The 22,721-nt window shown below is 42.0% G+C and overlaps 1 protein-coding gene across 1 annotated transcript in view; it reads left to right on the forward strand.

The window, feature by feature from the left end:
• Nucleotides 1-22,721, forward strand: part of NMNAT2 (nicotinamide nucleotide adenylyltransferase 2) — a 135,378-nt gene that overhangs the window by 633 nt on the left and 112,024 nt on the right. The window lies entirely within an intron of this gene.

A 22,721-nucleotide genomic window follows, 5' to 3' on the forward strand; every position in this document is an offset into this window, starting at 1 on the left:
GGGGCGGTCAGGCCCAGCGGGGCCCCTGGGGCGCCGCCCTGGAGCGAGCCCCGGGGAGACGGGGCACGGAGGCCCGCTGCCAGGGCTGCAGGCAGGACGGAGGGGTGGGGAAGCAGATTCGTGCGGTGGTTAGGAAGCCTCCTGTTTTCATTTCCCCTGGCGTGGCCCGGGCCCCTGGACACACACATACACACAGAGTCAAGGCCTCTCTCTCTCTCTCTCTGTCTCACACACACAAACACACACCACATCAAGGACACACGCACATCATGATTCTTTGTGCGTGTATGTATGTATCAAGGCATCACACACACATACAGAGGACCTGATACATATGCACACACAGAGTCAAGACCTCACACACAGACAAATAATGATAAACACACACACACACAGATTCAAGGTCTGTTATCTGGCTAGGAGTGCACATCATACCACTTATTGCGTATTGAGGTCTCTCCCAGTGTCTCTGCAGCACTTCCATTTCCTATCTGTCTGGCAAGTGAGGAGACAGGGTCTAGGATGTAAATGCAAGGGCTCTTTTAAACAGAGAATAAAGCACCAGGCACAGAACCCACTAAAACCCAAGATGCCTGCCCGACATCCAAAAGGAAATGGAAACACTCATTGCTGAAAATAAATGTGAGATGATGGATGCACCCCCATAGGTTTCAGTAACAATGCATGACTGGAATGTTGAAATCTCTGGTTAGAGAGAGAACAGGCAGAGGGAAGGGGTGTGGCCCCCAACATCAAAATCATTACCTGCTTGGTTATTGATAGTTCACATGAGCAGAAGCTGGCAGGCTTAGGGGACCCTATATCAACTGAAAACTCAGTTACAAATACAGGAGGAGCAGCATATTAGACATCCTTGGAGTTTCTGAAAGCTATGAATACATTTCTCAGTACAAAAAGATATTGGTACTAATGCATGTTTAGTTATGGATTGGACCTCATCCTGGCCGATTATGATGAAGTGATCACTAAACTAAAAATTTACGGTTAGCTGCAAACAATCACAGTCTAAATTCATTCACTGTGTGCCAACAGAACCTGGTCCTGAGCAATACCAGATGTGCTCGCACAGTGCTTTAATAAGGCCTAGTCCCAAAAGGTAAAATAGTTATGAACAAAACTGAGCAGCAAAAAATATTTAAACATCAGTTTTTTTTAAACAAATCTGTGAAGGTAACAGTGTTGACTGAACAGACTTCTCTAATATGTTTGCTCAAGTCCTGCATGACATGCTGATAAAAGAGAACCAAACAATCAGTGCAGCCCATATTCAGTGGATTAAAATTTGATTTTGATTACTTTTCAAGATATCAGTTAAATACGGAATTATCTTCTAGTGCGGGTGTTCCTAGGGCATTCCCATAGAGATCTGGTTTTGGCCTAAATTCTGTTCAATATCTTTATCAATGACCTGGAAGAAACTATAGAAATCAATGCTGGTAGAATTTGCAGTGAACAAAAAATGGTGGAGTAGTAACTGATGAAGGGACTAGGTCAGTTATGCGGGCTGAGCTGAATTGCTAGTCAAGGTTGGCTCACTTGAAAAGCCTAATGCAGAGTCATACATCTAGAAACCAAGAATGCAGATTGTTTGTAAAAGATGGGGGACATATATATTGTAAAGCAGTGATTCTGAAAAGAGGTGATAATAGATAATCATCTGAACATGAGATCCCAGTGTGATGCAACTAAAAGCACAAATATGATACTTGGCTGCACAAGCAAGGAAATATCAAGCAACAATAGCAGGCATGACTTTTGTATATTGCATTAGCAAGACTCTTGTTGGAATATTGTGTCCGTTACTGGCGTCCACATTTGAAAAGAGAACAAATTAGAGAGGACTGATAAAACAGCTGCAGGAAAGAGAGGGATTCTGGAAAACATCCTTTATAGTGAGATAAACTAAATAGGCAGGTGTTTTTAGTAAGTTAAAAGAAGGTAACAGGTGACCTGATCATGGTTTACAAGTATCTATCTATACAGGGTACAACTGTGGTAGGCAATGGCTCCTTAGCTGGATAGAAAAAGCCATGACATCCAAAGGTTGAAGCTGAAGCCAGGCAAATTCAGACCAGAAATGAGAGGCTAGTTAACCTGTAGAATAACTTAATGTTGTGGTGAATTCTTCATCATTTGAAGTCTGTGTCAAGACTTAGATATTCTGCTCTAAGATATGCAATATTTCAAAAAAGAAGTTATGGGCCTGTAACAGAAATAAGAGGCTGACTTTCTTTGGCTTGTGTTATGCAGAAAGTCTGGCTACACATCTATAAAAGGTTCCTGCTGTCCTTGAAATCATGGCATATATCATAAATTAGGACCCTGTTCTACAGCTTGTACTTGCACTGCCAGCCCACACTTATTCCAGTAGGAAGCCTGGCTTCAGAAAGGACTGAAAAAAATGAGATAGCCAGTAAGGATCACTTTTGTGATTAAGGTTTAAGGGTTTTGAGTTCTTGCTCTCCTTAGTCATGTAAACCAGTCGGATTAGTCACATGAGTCAAGCAAACAGGATTTGGTCTTTAGTTTATAGGACTCCTTTGGCTTCATCCTAAACAAAGACTAGCATAGTACTGCTTTGTGGAAATGTTTTTCAGACATCTAACTAAAGATGCAGTCAAGAGATGCAAGACACTGTCTTCAACTCTCAGATAAATAAATAGGCTTCATAAACCTTACAGGAAACATTTTTTTCTTCAGCATCAGAGAAAGTATTTCTTCTTAAAAATGTGCTACAAATTAGGCAAAAGACAAGATGCGAAAATAAAACCTTGTAGTCAAATTTTTGCTCATGAAGTTGGATTCTGTTGACTTTTCCTCTAGTTAAATTCCAGCTAATCTCTGTAGATGGTGTACCTGCATAGAAACTGGAAGATTAGATCCAGGGTCTTTATCTGATTGGTGCACTATTTCCACTAGGTCCTTTCTCACCAATTACATAAATTGGAGGTGAAGAGTCATTGATAGGCACCTCCTTTCAGGCAGTTGTGATTGTGTTATAACCATAAGCCCTGATCCTGCAATTTATAACACCTTGGCAAGCCCCATCAACCACATGACACCCCAGTGACCTGAATAAGGCTCTACTTTGTCAAATGAAGGAATAGAGCCTTAAGAACAGTTAAGTATGGTTTTATTTACATATGTATGTACAATACCCAATACTGCTAGATACCTAATGACATTAATAGTTCTGATAAACATCATAATAGCTCTGAAAAAACTTAGGCTTTGTTTAAAAAGAGGGGGGAGAGGGAGTTTGGAGTGTTTTACTATATAAATTCTAATGTGAACAGAATGTTTGTTTTTTTTTACTCTAAGGGAAAACAGCTTTGTTTGATTGGTATTCCAGATGTGTGTTAATACAGACAAAGAAGAACTGTGCAAACACATAACATTATGGAATTAAGTGAAAGATTCAGAAGAAAATCCTCAGTTAAAAAACAATTGAAGGATCTCAAACATTAGCCATTAAGGACCATAAATGCTTACCTTAGTCAAGACAGTAGTGCCATTCAACCCCAAATCATTTTTATTTCAAGTTAATACTTAGAGAAATGTAGTGTGGTATATGCTTAGCTTCCATCAGTGGCATGCAATGCTGGAAAAAAGGTAAACCTCTGAGAGAGTTATACAATTCTGTAGGCATGAAGGATGGAGCCATTGTTTTGAAAAGACCTCATGATCAGGCTTACCCCCTGTGGTGCTAAGAACAGCTCTCTAATAAGGCATGAAGGGGATTTGGTGGCTGAAGGGTCTCTCTCTACATCACAGATGCATCACAGTTGACTTCCTTTTTTTTTGTAAAAAAGCAAAGCAATGCCATAAAGGACAAAATGTATAACCAATGTCAAAGGAAAAAAATAATCTGTGGAGCCCCACTGACAAAACAATGCCAACACTGGCAAATTTCCAGCTGACAAGTGTGTGTTTGCTTTTTAATTAAATCATTCCCCTCTAGCACAGTTAACCCCAACACAGCAGCATCCTGCTAATGCACGGGCACCAGGAAGCAAAACGGATGAGGAACCAAAGTCCAGCTGCCAGCCTGGCTTAATTCTTGAGGAGAATTTTCACCACTCTGTAATGGTGATGAAAAAGTATGTTCAAATTTTAGAGTGATCTAGGCTGTAACACTGGAAAAACTGTTTATGTATAACCAGAATTGCATGGTGTTCTCCCAATCTTTCATTACAATAAAGTGTGGCAGCAAGGAGGCAGAATTGCAAGAATTTTTTTTTTTATTGAGCATGCCTAAAAGACAGCATTACCTCTAGAGTTAAATGGGAAATAGATATTCCTGTGGGATGAATATTTGAGGTTGCTGAAATCTGTCCCATCCCAAATCAGAATAAAACCCTCCCCTTCTTCCCCCCACTCCCCACACACCTTTTTATTGTCTGGAAGTCAAATCTACTTTTAAATGGGGTAGGGGAAATCTAGGGTAAACATTTTAAAAATGCCTAAGTGGCTGAAGCTCCTAAGAGACTTAGATGTCTTTGAAATTTTTATCGCTAAAATCTTTTCCTCTCACAATAACAGATGTTTAGCAAATAGAATCATAAAATACAACCAATATGGAAGAGATTACAAAGCTTGTATGCATATGGATGTCACAGATCTAATTATTAGTGGATATTAAAGGTTCACTAGCAAGAAAAAATAATCACAGAGCCAGAGAGGACCACGCTATCCCAATGGGGAAATCTGTAGGGAAGTATATGGGAAGGAAAGAGGAAAACTGCACCTGATTCCTCTTGTGGCATTCCCCACAACGTGTTTCTTCTGGATTTGCTGCATGAACAGACCTTGACGACAATGAAGAAATCTTGAAAAGTTTTGCAAACTGAAAATGGTTTGGGTTCAGGTCAAAACCTTTTTTTTTTTGTAATTCACCTTAAATTTCAAATGACAAATTTATTTGAACTGGAAAAAAATGCAGTTGTGCTCCATTTTGACTTTTTTGACTTTTTTTTTTAAGAAAAATTCTTCATAGCCTGCTCTGTATCATGCCTCATTTTAATTTGAATTAACTGATCTTTTTGATTTAAAAAAAAAAAAAAAGTGTTGCTGTTTTTTTAACCAGTTTAGTCATGTATAAGAGGCCTGTGCTTGTCTAGTTGCAGCCTTGCTTCAGTTGGTATCAAAGAGCCTCTGGCAATCTACAAAAGTAGGTCTTTCCTGGGCCACTTCCATTCCTCCCCTCTCCCCTGCATCTCACTTCTCAGACTACAGCCAGAAAGGTAGAAGGATCCATCATCTTCACAGTACTCCCCCTTCCTGAATTCCCCAGGTCACATCTATAAGGCTGGGGGAATTAAGGGTAAAGTACAAACTGTGCACCTCCAGATGTACAGGGAATGGCCACAAAAGTTACTGTAGCTTTATTTTGAGCATCTTGCCCTGCCCCTTGGCTGTGTAAGCTGTCTTTGTGATGAGTACTAGAGGTAGCTGCTAGTTATAAAAACACTTGGGCATCCAAAAAAAACCCATCGATCCAATGGAGAGGAGCAGTCTAGAAACTGGAGGAGGTAGAGAGAAGCACAGATTTCTTCATAGGCTTCAATATCTGTTCATGCTGCAAATCCAGAAGGGGCATGTTGTGGGGAATGTCACAAGAGGAACCAGGAGCAGTTTTCCTCTTTCCTTACTATACACTGTCCCACAGATTTCCCCATTGGGATAGAGTGGTCCTCTCTGACTCTCTGATATTTTTTTTTCTTGATAGTGAACCTTTAACATCTACTAATAATTACATCTGCAACATCCATATGCATACAAGCTTTCTAGTCTATTCCGTGTTGGTTTTATTTTATGGTCCTATTTGCTAAACTTGTTATTGTGAGAGAAAAAGATTTTAGTAATAAAAATTTCAAAGACACCTAAGTCTCTTAGGAGCTTCAGCCACTTAGGTGCTTTTAAGTTTATCCTAGATTTCCCCTACCCCATTTAAAAGTAGATTTTACTTCCAGACAGTAAAATCAATAAATAAATCAGTGAGATTGTAGCATCAGATGCAATTTGGTGACCAGAATATAATTCCTTCCTGTTCATATTCATAATGACAATGAATCACTGCTATGCTGTCATTTTTGTCTAATTGGAAGCAATTTTTTTGCCACATTTATTCATACATACATCTACTAATGAGGAGAACTTGTTATTGTATCCCAACCAACAGATTGGTAGAAAAACATATTTCAAGCTGAAAGAAATAAAAAGGACTCAGATGCCCAAAGTAAAAACTCCCTGTATTACATCTTAAAGCAAACGCCAGCAATTAAAAATCCCAGAAAGCTGCTCTTTGATTGTTCAAAGTAGCCCATCTGAAGGAAAGCCACTGAAGTCTGTTAAATTATGTAAATAGGCTTCCAAGATAAAGGGACCAATTTTTGTAAGCCAGAGAGAAGGAACAGGAAGGAACTAGAGAGGGGTTTTTTTGTTATTTTAATCTCTTGAGTTTTCAAAATAGGATTTCCAAAAATGACTGGACTGCAAATACTATCTTAATCAAATGATCTCTTCTCAAAACACGGTTGGTAAATTCCATGCACTGAATGATGTGCTCACATTTCCAATTTCTTAAATGTGACTGCATTTGCAAATGACCAGAAGAATTCCCATGAAGCACAAGCCAGTCCAGATCCTAAGAGGAAATGACAATGTCCCTTATAAAGGGGAGGATCAGTCTTGACCTTAGATGTGGTAATCATTAAATCCTTGTTCATGTGAACCTGAATTATGCTAGACAAGTTTCTAATGCCATTTTGAACACTGCTTTTCTGTCAGTCAAGAATAGACAAAAATATGGGGAGAATATAAATCTAAGTTTTTCCTTTCTACATTGGATTAAACTAGGGTGAACCCAGGATTGTGTTGTCACTCTCATTTCACTGAAAGTTTCAATCCTTCCTGGGTGGAAAACAACTTCTTTTGAATGTTTCTTTAAACAAGAATGGGATAAAGTTTCTGCAAGCTCTTTGAGACAGGGAAAATCCCTCCTTACCTGCATTTCAAGCTGCTAGGAACATCCATTGTACAGTACCAGTTTGAATAGTATGCATTCTTCATATAACTTTGATAAACTGGATGGCTATTTAAAACAGAAGTCTGTTTCTTATCTCACTCACACTGGTGTCACTCTCTTGACATCAGGGTTGAAATCAGCTTCATGTGTACCAGTGTTCATGGGAGCAAGATGGGCCAGTAAGAACCAACTTCCCTTTATTCAGTAATATAAAACTGAGAGGGCAGAACTCACCTACATATAGTAAAACCCATGAGAAGGGACACAGGGAGAAGCCTTAGCAATGATGCCTTTGTGGAGATTTTCCTTACAGCACTCCACAAAGTAAGGAATCTCCCTATCATAGAACAGATCCAGTGAGCCTTGCTCCAAGTCCGCCAGTTTCTTGGGATGTGCATAATTTCCCAGGGATCAGTGGCCAGTGCATCTCCATTAATGCTTCAGGCCTTTGTAGCAGCTCTGGTCCACAGTGGTTCCTTCCAAACACTGGGGAGCTGTCTGCATTGTGAATACTCTAACAGGGACTCCCCTGGCCACAAGCGGTGCTGCTATTGCAGAGGGGAAGGCAACTGAGGCCCAGATGATATTAACCTTTTCTAATAAACGCTTTGTTGTGGGGAGAATTATATTCACTACTGTCTTTGGTCTTGATCTTACTCTGTGGCCTGACCTCAGCCACATGGAGCCTGTTTTGCTGCTTGGAGAAAAAAGATGGATAGTGCTCTGCAGATAACCGAGACCTCTGTCTTCTATGCGGAGTGGGGGTTAGCCATGCTCAAAGCATCTTCATTAAATATGAATCTAAGAGGAATAAACTCCTTAGGAGACAAAATGGTCTAGCCTGGGGTTAGGAGGCCTGGGATCAGGAGGCTTAGGCTCTATTCTCTGTTCTACCGCTGACTGGCTCTGGATGATCTTGGGCATGTCACTTTCCTTCTTTGTGCCTGTTTCCCTTTCACCCAAGGACGGTCTTTGTCTTATCTAAATTATAAGCTGTTTGTGAAAATCCTAGCACTCCAGGGCCCTGATCATAACTGGAATCTGCAGGTGCTATCATAGTACAAATAAATAAAGATAATAAATTCTCTCCCCCAACAGACTCTCTCCTCTAGCTTCCTGCCTTTCGATCCTTTTTCTTCTTTATTACCCACAAAGAGGAAGGGAGTTCTCTCGAGCACTGACATGAAACCCCATCAATAACTAGTCACAGATCTTTTAAAAATATTTATGTGCTGATAAATATTTAACAGCTCTTATTATGTTCCATAAGATATTATAGTGTCTCTGAAACAATGCTATTTTGCAAAATATGAAAGTATTTTATCTTATTTTCAAACAAAAAAATAAATTTAGCATTGATAAATGCATCTCAATAACTTCACTTTAAATAATAAACAAGGAATTAATTCAGTTTTAAAATATGTAGAATGTCAAGAGGCCCCTGAATGTTATTTTATGTTATTTTTTTAATAGGAGACCATGGGCTGCAAAAAATACCAATGCATTAATTTGTATTCTTATTAATACACTAGCCAATTGGCCATCGGGAATGATGTGGGGGGCATGTGGGGATGGAGCCCCATAGCTCCCCCCATCCAGGCCCACTCCCCCTTTACCTCCTGCTGCTTCAGGTCTGGGCCTGCTCCCCACCTCTCTGCCGCAGCAGCGGGGGGAGGGGAGGAGTGGGCCCATGCCCTATGTGGGGGAGGACTGGGCCCAAGGGTGGGGAGAAGCCAGCTTGCTGTGGCAGGGTGGAGCAGTGGGCCCAGGCTGACCCAGCAGCGGTGGGGGAATGGGAAGAGTGGGCTTGGAGCTGATTGGGGGGGGAAGGGAGGAGTGGGCCTAGGCCTGAGTTCAAGGTAGGAAGGAGGCTTGCTCCTCCCCTCCCCCAGCTGCTGCTGCATGGTGCTGTGTCAGGTCCAGCCTGCTGTTTCCCTCCCACCACTGTGGTGAGCCAGCTTCTCCCCTGGCTCAGACTCGGTCCCCCCACCACTGCCACTGGTGTGCCTGCCAGTGGCCTTGCTCCCCCCATGAAGTCCTGACCCCAGCCCCCCCCCCTCCATCAGTGCCACCTACAGGGAGTAGGGCAGGGGGGGCAAGGCCAGCGCTGCTGGGCACCACCCCCCATTTCATCTGCTCCATTGCTCCTGCCTCCAGGGAGCAGGGGGAGCGGGGCAGGCCAGATGCACTGGCTTCACCCCCTGCCCTGGCTCCCCACCATCATGGCAGGGCTCCACTGCTGCCATCTCCTGTTTGAGCGCTTGTTTGCACTCAACAGCTTGTTGTGCTGTTTGTCAGCCAATCAGAGTGTGTATAAAGCATTATGGACAGGCAGATGGACTTAGGCTTTTATAATATTAGAACATTCCTGGGTTCAAGGTGCTAGCCTAGGACTCAAAAGAGATGGGTTCAATTCCCTACCCCATCACACATTTCTTGTATGATCTTGGGTTATTTAATCTATATTGTGCCTTTATGTTCCTTTCTATATAATGGGCATGATATCACTGCTCTAAGAGGGGTGTTGTGAAGATCATCAATAAAAATGAGGTATATAGCTACACCAGAGATGAGGGTTATAGAAGTGCCTTAGATATATAACCATCTTAAACTTGGTTCTTTGGGGAAAGGTACCTTCTGGACATGTGGTAGAGCTCTGATCTAGTTAGGGCTGTAGGTATAACTGGAATTTGAATAACAACAAACAACACTGATAATCAGTCATAACACTTAACAGTTGTTTTCTGGAATTTTGCATCCAAGTATTTCAAAGCACTGTTCAAATGCTGGCCTCACAAGCCCATCTGGTATTACAACCAGTTTAAAGAAAATGGTGGGACAAAAGACTGTATGGTTGAAACTGCAGTGGCAGAACTAGGAACAGAATCTCAGAGTCTTGGCTCTCAGTCTCCTGCTGTAACCACACTCTTTATACTTTTAGTTTTACAATGAACTCCTCTTAGGATGCCACAGGGTATGACCTTTCAAAGATTAAGCAGAAGTTCCTGATTTAATAGCACTGATTGCACTGGAATAAGGACCAAGAGTGTGGACACACAACATAGCTACTATGGAGTAAATTGACTTTAGTCGGTAGTAAAAGTGTGGTAGATACACAATGCACAGGCTTAGACTAGTGTAAGTCACTTAACTCTACAGTACAGTTGCTCTTCAGGGACTGATAAGTAACTATATAATAGTAGAAGCTACACTGGTATAATGATGGTGTATCTGCTCCCCTAGTTAATTGCATTCCCAGGTAGTCCTGTGCTTAATGGAAACCGCATCCTCTGCCACTTAGTGGCCAGGTACTAGCTTTTATTATAGGTAGGTAGTTTGAGAAAGGTGTTAAAAGTAAAAATTCTGTATCCCAAAATTTGCTCCCTATGGGTGCATCTACATATACAATTAATGAGTATGAATAAACTCCAGAGTTTATTGCTCTGGAGTGTATTGCTCCCAGGCACAATAAGCTCTGGAGTTTATTCATGCACAGCATATTGAGCTGGGTTGCATCAGCTTCAGCTGGCAGGGGACCCAAGCGGTCAGCCTGGCAGGCCAGGGCTGTTCCCCACAGCTCAATGTGCTGTGGAGGGGCTAACTGGGGCACAAGGGTGCTTCAATGTTGGGCTAGCTGGCAGGGAGCCCCCACACTGAAGCACTGTTAAGCCCCAGCCACCTGGGGCAGTGTCTACATGTGCGCTACTGTGGAGTTTTTTACTCTGCAGCAGGATAGTACTTGTATTTACTTGTATTTACCTGCTTTGGAATAAATTAGTTTACTACAGCCTAATAGGAGCTCATATGTAGACATGCAATGTTTACTACGCACCTAATTAGTCAACTGTGCAGTAAATATCTCATGTAGACACACACAATATTATTACACAATAGGTTAATTGTCCTGCACGTTCACAGCTGCTGCTTACTGCCAGTGGGAGACACTGACTTGTTGGTATAGAACAAGTAAACCGGTAGCCAGGACCAGGCAATTGAAACAATTCACACCAGATATGGAAAGACTGGAAGGTATTAGAAGGAGGCAAATCAGCATAGGGTTGAGATATTTGGAACGCTGATGGGCTTTGTTAAGTAGAACATCAGACTCCATCAGTGGCAATGAATCTTCCAGCCCTGTGGGCCAAATGGGTGGCACAGAGTTGGTCTGTGAGCCAAATCCCATGTGGCGTCAGTCTGTGAGTGGAATTCAGTGTACTAAGCCAACCCTGCATGTCTGGATCCAGCCTGTGATGATGTGAAGGGCCACATTATCTGGCCCTTGGGGCTCCACAGGGGTCCAGAAATTTGACAACAGGAGAAGAGCAATTAGCACCTGCACCACTCCCTACCAACACATTTCCAGACCCAGAGGCCCTGTGGGCCAGGTGATGTGGTTCCAGAGGCCAGATCTGGCTTGCAGGACAGGAGTTGAGTGCCCCTGGATTACATGAATGTCATGGTTTGTTTTGGTTTTATAATCTGTGACTAGAAATGCCACTGCAGTATCAAAGGCAACAGTCCATTCAGAACCTGATTTTCAGATATGCTAAGTATCTAAAATTCTAGTAAAAATTGACAGGAGCTAATTGATGTGCTCAGCACTTCTGTAAATCAGGTCCAGGGCTCTCTAAGCAGCCATGTTGTTAAAGTATCATTGGTTTAAATCAGCTCACACAGATGCATCTTTTTCAGTGGTATTCAGAGTTTCCTCTTCCCGGTACAGGCTGGTCTGATATGATAGGACTGAGCACATGAATGGATGTGGTCTTATTTTGTCTGTGGAGGATGCAAGGTGTTCATCAGTGCAGACATTCTAGCTAAGGGGTTTACCTCTAGGTGGGATCAAATGAGAGACAGCTTTCTGTTCTGATGGGTAGGAAAATAGAGGAGCTTCCTCTTGCACACCAGCAGTATTCCTCCTTCCCTGGGAGAGTAAGGAAGAAATTGCTTGGCACCTGAATCATAGCAATTTACACTTCAGAATGAAATTCAGCATCTCCTAATGGATCTTAAGATCTCCCTAAGGACAGCACATTTTACAATGACTTATCAGGGGAAATGCATAAGACAATTCAGCTTTGTTTCCAAGATCTTGCAGCTGGGTCAGTGATTCTTAAAGGAATACCTTTGCCTCCAGCTCCCTTCATCTGTGCAAAGATGCTATCAACATCATCTTTGCAGAAAAGTTGGTGTTGGTAATAGATTTTTGAAGAAAGTTTGTGTTTGCTGAACTTTATATCAGAAAAGACATTGCTATGCAGTTCTCCATTACATTACCATAGTGACTTTTCTCTAGTTTCATAGCTGAGGCAGTTTATAGCAGATGAAGGAAAGGGAAGATGGCGTGTCCAAGTGGGAGTCATGAGATGTGAGTTTTGTTCCCATTTCAGCCACTGATCTACTGTGTGACCTTGGGCAAGTAACTTGAATTGACTTTCCTCTACCATCTTTTGCTTTTCTTGTCTCCTTACATAGTAAGGTCTTCAGGGCAGGGACAATTCTGTCTACACAGTGCCTAGATTAGTGAGGTTGCTCTCTCCATTGGAACTTCTAATCATGTTTTTATAATACAAAGAATAGCAATATGGAAGATGTTATATTATGGCAAGGCAAACTGGCAAGTATTAGATATTTTGGTCTGGATGTTGCCCACTTTCCTTATGCGAGTAGTCCCTTGTATTCCAGTAGGACTGGTTACGTAAGTTCGCGGAACTGAGTATGGCCTTATTGAATCGGACAGCAAAGTGTTTTCTTGCATTGGGATGAAGTACCAAAAAACACATCCACTGGCAGTAACAGAACTATAGGAGGTATATAAGAACTTTAGGAAGAACTTTTCAAGGACTGCTAGTAACAGAAATATAGGAGTCTGTTAATGTGAACAATAGATCTAACTTTCCTTCCAGTATTAGAGCTTAAAAACATTATTCCTTTCTTTTACCTTTCTCTCCTAGCCAAAGTAATGCAGGCTGAAATCTTGTTGGCACACATTACTATCTTGGTCACACATTCTCCCTTGTGCTGCAGCCACTTAATACTGATGATGCAAAGCGGTCCTGAAGCTGGCATAGCTGGCCACAGGAGGATCACTCTAGCATACTGAACTGATGCAGCTGCTCTTCTGTCAACCCCTACCCCGAAGCTAACATGATGAGGGTTTCCTTATATCCCTGTTAATGGCCTGTTAAGCTAGTCTCAGGCACTGGCTTGACACAGCCAACCTGAGATCAGGAAAGCACAAAGGTGGCTTCAGAGAACCTTTCTACACAAGTTGCCTCCCCCACAAGTTGCACAGCATGATCATTACCCACAGTCAAGCATCTGAAACCAGAAATCCCTATTGCTTTTCTTATAATGGTGATCAAACTGTATATCTGCCTAAAGGAATAATATTATACATACCAGAATCCACAAAGTACTCTTCTCTGATGAAATAGAATAGCTTGAGAATAAAAACAAATATAATGCTTCTGCAGGGGAATTAGACCAGAATAAGACAACTGACGTTATTTAAAAAAAATAAATCTTAGTGGTACAGTTTGCAAGCCTGAGATTGGCTGAAATGTGAACTGGAGCCTCTTCTGAGACAGACAGACAGCATTCTAGCCGACTTCAGTCATGTGGTCTGACTTCTTAAGGCAATCAAAACAAATTATTCCACAGGTAGGAAAAAGGAAATGCTAATAGTGCACATTTTACTTTCTTAAGAATTTACAGGTTTTTCTCACTTTATGCTGTACATGCGTTCCTGGAAAATGGTGCATAACTAGAATGCACATAAAGGGAACCCACTTACAATGTAACAAATAGGGATACATTCCAAGACCTCGACTATACTGACCCCCCCCCAGACCCATTTCAACCACTTTTACAAGACAGTTTTGGTGCTCACCAACAGCAGGCAGTGCACACAAGCACAGGGCACTGTTATAATAAGGATGGCAACTACAGAAATACGTGTTGAAGACAATGAGCAAGGAGCACAGATCCACACAGGAGACTATATTTTGGTGCACATCGCTCCTACAATGCACTGCACAAAGCAGATGACTGTGGGCTTCCACCACACCAATCGCATAAAAGTGAATTTACCGCACATATAACAAATTTTTGGTATAAAAACGGTCATTGCATAAGAGCGAATTTGCACATACAGAACCTGCATAAAGCGAGGGAAACCTGCACATTTTAAATGCCAGCTCAAAAGGGAGCAGTTGCATATGGTTGGAACATGTTATTCCTTATTTGCCAAACAGCTTATTTTTGTTGCCAATTATTTAGAATCTTATTTAAGCTAAAATGTAGCTACATCAAACAGATGCTGGGTCAGACACTTGGTATAAACTGATGTACTCTGCTGAGGTTAATGCAGGTGCATTGATTTATACCATCTGAAGAGCTTTTGCTCCATGTAAAAGAGTAATGTTTCAACCAACAATACCCAGCATTAATACCCAAATGATGCACTCTGGATTTGTTTTCAAGTTATGTTGATGTCATTGCATCATTCAGTAGGTTGGTTTGCTTTTTGATGTCAGAGTATCTCTAACGTCCATTGTTAATGAAATCATTTAAACTCGGCTGTACAGGTCATCCCAGGAATACACAGGTATTGCCTTCCAAAATCTCCTTACAAACCAAACAAAAAGAGCAATAATCATAGCGAACGGGGAAGGAACGGATGGAATTTCTGCCATCTAGTTTATAAAAAATGTGTGGTGTAAGTATGAAAATGAGATCAGTTCCGCTCTGAGTGACACTTTTTTTTTTTTTTACTGACTGAAAATGGTGATCCCAGTATGATCTCCTGCTCAAAATCTGCTTATTGATAGCATTCTGGCCCAATGTAGCTTCAGTGACTTTTAAAATAAATTTCAGTTCTTTTCCAGCTATTCAAAGCTGCTCTTTTACATGCTGAAAATCTCTTGCCTATATTTATTTTTCAAGACACCAATAGGCTAGCTCCAGTAGGTCTCTGACAGTAGCTCAGACTGGAAGCTTCTCAGGAGAACGCAGTTTCTCCTTTGCCCTCTGTAATGAGCATTACTATATCATGGATGCATATTACTTACTGACTCCATCACATGTTCAGCTAATATACCAAGCATGACAAACAATAGGCCTTGTCCTTTTCCCTCTCATTAGACTGACTGTAGATGCTAATCTTAGATATAGGTGCCTAATAATCCTTTTTTGAAAGTTACTAAGCAATTCACTTCAGTTATATCCTGTGACAGTGAGTTCCACAGATTCTATACATTGCGTAGAAAAGGTCATTTAAACCTGACTTATCCATTCCTTTCCAGTGGTTGCTTTTATCAGTTTAGCTAACCCCCTAGACAAATAATCACTAGGTTTTCAGTCTCTCCTTATGGCATCTGTAGTGAGGACTCTGAGGAATCTAGTAAAACTATCTTTTATCAAAGACAAAATGGAGAATAGGAACATTTACACCCCTCACAGGACTGAACTATTCATATTTAGAGCTAAATCTAGTAAGGGCTGAGTGATCCCACAACTACTGCCACAATTGTTGGAAATCAAGGACATTTCACACCTTGCAGAATTAAAGACTGACTTTCTCATTGTTGTCAGATTGAGTGGTCTGAACAATTAAATTGAACTGTATCCTCAAATAGCTTATGATAGTGTCTGCAACATACTGATCACCTTCCAGAAATGTTTTGTCCCTATCTTGAGGAGGTACATTGATAGCTTCTGCATGAGGTGCATTTGAGTCATTTTGCAATTTCTTGTCCTCTCAAATAATTTCTAGTCTGGTGGGGACTGTTGTGCCCTTCCACACTCTGAGTACTAAATAGGATATTCCAAGCTGGAGAAGCACAACACATTGTCCAGTTGTTATGCATTATAATCATTTGTTAGAGCATTCCTTGGATAACAGGTTGCATCCTTCCTCGGGTGTCTCTATCTTCTCTGCTTCCTTTCTGATGAGAGGAAATAAATGCAGGATACCCAGGTAGTCTCCATCTTGATCTCTTCAGATACGTTGTCTTTCCAGGAGTCAATTTCTAAAAGTCATTAATTAGCTTTAGTCCTGCACTAGCAAAATTGAACTATGGTATTCCCCTACTTCTTTCCCTGACCAGTGATCTTGATATGCACCCAAATACTGTTGCAGGTGCTTTATCACTTATGCTATGAATACCCACTCAATCCTAAACTGTAATTAGCATCTTATATCATTCTTCTAGCAGAAAGCCAGCAGTATGGCAATAGTATGAATCACCTCAAGGATGGCTTTCTTAGATGGGATTGACCAGGACCTCTTATATGATGTCTGGGTGGATGGATGCTGAAAATTCATCAGTAGGAAATTCAGATGGCATTTCCTTGGAACAATTTCATATTCTCATTTTCAAGTTTCTGGTGTGTATTTCAAGATGCTCATTGTATGTTTCTCTTTTTGTTCCATGAAAAGAAACTGTACTGCAATAATTTCAAGTCCTGCAACATGAGAGCCCTTTTAGATATTTTACTCTGTAATGGAGAAAAATATAACAAAGCAATTAGCTTGGAGATGGAAATGTTAAATACTATGGTTGCTTACAGAATATTCCTGTGTGTCAGTGTGCCCTTTGGGAAGGTGAATGAGATACTCAAAGAGCCTGATCCTGTTGAACTCAGGGCAAGATTTCACACGAATGTCAGTGGAAGGATGAATGATGAGCATGCTCAGTCAACCCTGTAATTTACTTGTCAGACATTAGGCTAAGGGCAAAAAGACGTTTCTTGAGTTTTCCAGGAAGGGACTTGGTTAGCCAGTCCCTGCATTACAGTGGGAAGGAATGACAGGCAACTGTGAGTGACCAGGCTAGTTGTAATATTATTCAGTAAGATGTTGCAAGTGTTATAAACCACTTCAGTAGAAGTCATTAGAATTGTGATGTTTCCCATACCCTCATGACTGTAGCATTAAAGCTTTTAATCACAGCTACTTGTATCAGTTTAACATATAGGCCAAATATTTGTTCAGATTCTTCTCTAGTTATACTCTTCCCCTTTTCAAGGAATGTTAAGGTTCACATCATCATATGCAGAAATCCCAGGAGCAAATTATGGTTTTGTTTGCTGCTGATCCGAGACAAAAACAGGGAGCTGGGATAGGAGCACATACAGGATATGTGTAGCCATCCTTCAGGATTAGGAAAGAACTCAATGACTGTGTTGCTTGGACTTATACACATTACCTACATTTTGGCAAAATTAAATTTGGGGCAAAAACCTATCATGGGGAGCTGGGACACTGCCTAGAGCATCTTTTGCTGACATATTTTTGCTGACCAGAACTTGTTTCTTTGAGAGTGGAGGGCATGAAGCATGGAGGATGTCAGCTTGGGAGAGGTGAGACTGCATATGCATATGCACATGCACAACAAAACTAGTGCCTGTTTGCCATCATGAACAAGTCAGCAGAAAGGAGGGTTCAGGAATTAGAGCACTAGAATCAAGCCTTAGTTCAATTCCAAACTTTGCTACAGACTTTTAATCTGACCTAGGACAAGTCACTTTAGTTTTGGGACTAGGTGCTCCATATTGCAGCAATGGATCTTGATCAGCATCTTAGATATCATTGATGCCTTCTACCACTCTCTTAGTTACCACCTAGAAATGAAGGGATATTGCTTGCACAGCTGAGCTACGGCTCCTTATATTCTCTTCCTTTTTCCTTATTCCAGCATAGGAGGGAGCACAACCACACACAGTATGGTGATACTTCTTTGCATACTGGGCTGCACTGGTAGGAGTGTTACCAGCAGGGCAAGGGAAGTAATTATTCCCCTCTATTTGGTACCAGTGAAACCACATCTGGAGTACTTTATTCAGTTTTGGGCCCCTCACTACAGGAAGAATGTGGACAAATTGGAGAGAGTCCAGTGGAAGGCAAAAAAATGATGAGGGGGCAGGAGCACATGACTTATGAGGAGAGGCTGAGAGAGCTGGGCTTATGTAGTCTAGAGAAGAGAAGACTGAGAGGGGATTTAATAGCAGTCTTCAACCACCTAAAGTGGGGTTCAAAAGAGGGTGGAGCTGGACTGTTCTCAGTGGTGGCAGATGCCAGAACAAGGAGCAGTGGTCTCAAATTCCAGCAAGAGAAGTTTAGGTTAGATATTAGGAAGAATTGTCTTACCAGAGGGTAGTAAAACACTGGAACAGGTTACCCAGAGAGGTTGTGGAATCTCCATCCTTGGAGGTTTTTAAGATCCAGCTGGACAAAGCCTTGACTGGGATGATCTAGTTCAGGATGGTCCTGCTTTGAGCAGGGGGTTGGACTAAATGACCTCCAGAGGTCCCTTCCAAGCCTAATTTTCTATGATTCTATGATACATCATGGTACTTCATCTTTATTTTCCAGGCATTTCCTTCCCACAGTGCACAGCTTTGATCATTTTGTATCATATACATCCACATAACCCCAAAGGAAGTGCTGGTCACAGTAACCTCCCCTGAACCTCCTATGGAGCTCAAGCACTGATGGAGAACCTGAATTAAGTCATAGGCTAATGACTGCTTTATGATGAACTTGCTACTTTGTACATCTGAGGAGAAGGGATGGGACAAGTAAGACTGCTAAGCCCATACAGCTCAGGTGGCCTCCATGAACCACAGGGATCCTATCTAGCATGCTGAGATGCTAGTGTAATAGTTTCTGTTCTGTGCACTGGAGACTGAAAACTGACCCATGCTACCTGAGAGGTCCATAGGGATTAACTAGGGGAGCAGGATGTTTCCCAGCATACGCTACTATGAATCTGGCTGTTTCACGTCCCAGGTTTTCTCTTACTCATATGCATTCTCTGTTAGCCTGTCCATCTTTCTGAGTCTGACTTCTACACCTCTAAGGCCTGGCAGAGAAGTCTGTGGAGAAAGTACATGTCTAAAGTGTAGCAGCAGGGTACTTGGTCTCATCACTGAGGCTGTCCACCTACAACATACAACTCTCCCGATTGGTCAGGTTCATACCATGTCAACAGGTAAGAATGGAGACCCAACCAGATTCCATGCATCAGAATCACTGTACTCATGAAAGGATATCATAACTATATCTCTGATTTAATGTTTTGAGGTTATGTCACTAAATTCAGTTGTTAAATTAATAACTGCTGGCTCTTTGCCCAGTTTAGGTGCATCGTAAGGAAGCAGCATTTGTCCCTGAAAGCGCTGTAAGCTAAATAATGGAATAAAACATGCTTATTAAAACATGCTGTGTGAAATGGCACCGTTCTGTTTCGACTTGTATTTTGACATTTCAACAGAACAGCATTTTGTTTTGAATTTCATTTTGATTCGAAACTGCTGTTCTGTTTCATTTCGTCGAAACGGTTTTGCTGTTTTGACGTTTCACCCATGGGCTATAATCAGGAAGATTGAAACAGCCTATAACTTTGTCATTTCTGGCCTGATTTGAATGAAACTTGCAGGGATGTTAGCCCCTTCTTAGGGCATGAAGTCTGCCATGTTTCAAGGAAATAGGTGCAGGGGGTTTAGGGAAACTGCACCTTAGATTCTTGAAAGCAAAAAACTCATGTCACGTGTATGTGTTAAGCCACAGTGGGGTCAAAACTGCAGTCATGCTAGCCCCTGCTGAGGCCACAAAGCCTGCCAAGTTTCAAGGAGATAGGTGCAGGGGTTTGGGGGAAACTGCGCCTCAAGCTGTGGACAAGCAAAACTCATGATATGGGTGACACTGTATTAAGGCGCAGCAGGGCGAAAGCTGCAGGCATGCTAGCCTCTGCTGAGGCCACGAAGCCAGCCAGCTGTCAAGGAGATAGGTGCAGGGGGAGTCTGGGTTCTGGGGGCCCGCACCTTTAGCTGCTGATAGGCAACACTCATGACATGGGTGGGTGACACTGTGTGTCACTCAACTGACACCAAGGCAGAAAGCAGGGCAGTTCAAACAATGCCACTTTCTTTGCATTTTTTTCCATCCCTCCCCCAGAGCACTGGGATTGGAAGGGACCTCAGGGAAGGCTCACAGTCACTGGCCAGCGACACAGTCAGTAATGAGACCACTCCTTCCCCACACTCCCCACCTCTTCCTCCTCCCTTTCCTTACTTTAGTTTCTGTTTCCCTGCAGGCAAGCCCAGCTTAAGCTTCAAAACTCGAAATGTTTAGAAAATTTTGAAACGTTTTGACTTGCCTCATTTCATTTCAAGGCTGTTTCAAAGCTCTCCGTTTCATTTCAATGTTGCTGTTTTGAGCTCAAGACAAGTCGAAACAGTGTTGAAAAGAAACTGCCAGGAAAATTTCACACAGCCCTAATGCTTATGTATTGGTAGGAGAACGCGTTTTAAATAGCTGGAAAATGACTGAGTTGCCCTCAGTAGGTCATGGTAATGTTCAGCCACAAATTTAAGGAAAGCAGATTACGCTGAAGGAGAACTAGACGTTTGGGATCTAATCATATCTCCTTATCTGTGTGTGAATACATAGTAAGTGGAAATATGTCCTACAAACAAATGGCATGTCTCTTAGCTTCTGATAATCTTTTCTTTTAGCTTTTCATCAGAGAATGAGGTTATGCACATTTATTATATATTGTGACCTGACAGTAATACAGAACTACTTGTACTGAGATGTTATTGCAGATAATAACGTAGCCCCTACAGGCACCTACTGAGAGGAGAGCCCCCTTACACTTACACAGGGCATACACTTAATTAGAGAAAGACCCTGCCCCAAACAGCTTACACTGTAATTAGACAAGACATTCAGAGAGTGAATGAATAAAAGAGGCATGGCACAATCAAATGACTTCCCAAGGTGTCACAGCAGGTCAGTAGCAAGGGCTAAAAGAGGCCTCAGGAAGTCCTCTAGTCCCAACCTCCTGGTCAAGGCAGAACATACCTTTTTAAACCATCCTAGACAAATGTTTGTCTATCCAGTTCCTAAAAAATCTGGGAACATCCCTCACAGACAACTGCCAGACAATGTCCAAACCAGCAAAAAACACCCTTTACTTTGCCATAAATAAAGCAGGAAGACACAAGGGCACCATCAATATCCTGTCACTACAAGGACTGGAAATAGTTTTCTAAAATATGCTTAAGAGATTAAAAGAAAAGGACTATAACCCCTGCTATAGAGTTGGCTGATGTGATTGCAGAGCCATTGAGCATTATCTGTGACAACTCATGGCAATTGATGAAGGTCCCAGACAATTAGAAAAGGGCAAATATAGTGTCCATCTTCAAGAAAGGGAAGAAAGAGGATCCAGGGAACTACAGACTTTTCAGCCTCACCTCAGTCCCTGGAAAAATCATGGAGCAGGTCCTCAAGGAATCCATTTCTAATCACTTGGAGAAGAAAGTGATTAGGAACCACCAGCATGGATTCACCAAGGGCAAGTCATGCCTAACCAAACAGATTGCCTTTATGATGAGATGACTGGCTCTGTGGATGCAGGGAGAGCAGTGAACATGATATACCTTGACTTTAGCAAGGCTTTTGAGACAGTTTCCCATAACATTCTTGCAAGCAAGCTAAGGAAGTATGGGTTGGATGAATGGACTGTAAAGTGGGTAGAAAACTGGCTGGACAATTAGACTCAAAGGGTAGTAATCAATAGCTTGATGTCTAGTTAACAGCCAGAATCAAGTGGAGCGGCTGAGGGGTCAGTCCTAGGGCTGATTTTGTTCAGTATCTTTATCAATGACCTGGAAGATGGGATGGAGTGCACCCTCAGCAGGTGATACCAAGCTAGGGGAAGTAGTAGATATGCTGGAGAGTAGGACTAGGATTCAGAGAGACCTGGACAAACTGGAGGATTGGACCAAAATAATTGTTATGAGATTCAGTAAAGACAAGTGAAAAGTCCTGCACTTAGGATAGAACTATCCCATGCACTGGTATAGGCTGGGGACCAACTGGCTAAGCATAAACTCAGCAGAAAAGGACCTGGGGATTACAGTGGACAATAAGCTGAATATGAGCCAACAGTGTGCTCTTGTTGCAAATAAGGCTAACAGTATACTGGGCTGCATTAGTAGGAGCACTGCCAGCAGATTAAGGGAAGTAATTATTCCCCTCTATTTGGCACTGGTGAGGCCACATCTGATGTACTGTGTCCAGTTTTGGGACCCCCATACAGAAAGGATGTGGATAAATGACAGAGTCCAGAGGAAGGCAACAAAAATGGTTAGGGGGCTGGAGCGCATGACTTCTAAGGAGAGGCTGAGGGAGCTGGGCTTGTTTAGTCTAGAGAAGAGAAAACTGAGGAGGGATTTAATAGCAGCCTTCAGCTACCTGCAGGGTGATTCCAAAGAGGATGGAACTAGACTGTTCTCAGTGGTGACAGATGACATAACAAGGAGCAATGCTCTCAAGTTGCAGCAACAAAAATGTAGGTTAGATATTAAGAAAAACTCTCTCGAAGAGGGTATTAAAACACTGGAACAGATTACTGAGACAGGTTGTGGAATCTCCATCCTTGGAGGTTTTTAAGATCCAGCTGGACAAAGCCTTGGCTGGGATGATCTAGTTGGGGATGGTCCTGCTTTGAGCAGGGGGTTGAACTAGATGACCTCCTGAGGTCCCTTCCAAACCTCATTTTCTATGATTCCATTATTCTTTGACTACAAACAAAAATCTATGCATCAGAGATCCTGACTGAGAGCTAGAAGTCCCTTTTCTATCATCCTATCCCCTCCT

This window comes from Gavialis gangeticus, unplaced genomic scaffold (genome assembly GCF_001723915.1).
Source record: "Gavialis gangeticus isolate Ggan-Ray unplaced genomic scaffold, GavGan_comp1, whole genome shotgun sequence".
Classification (NCBI taxonomy): Eukaryota; Metazoa; Chordata; order Crocodylia; family Gavialidae; genus Gavialis; species Gavialis gangeticus.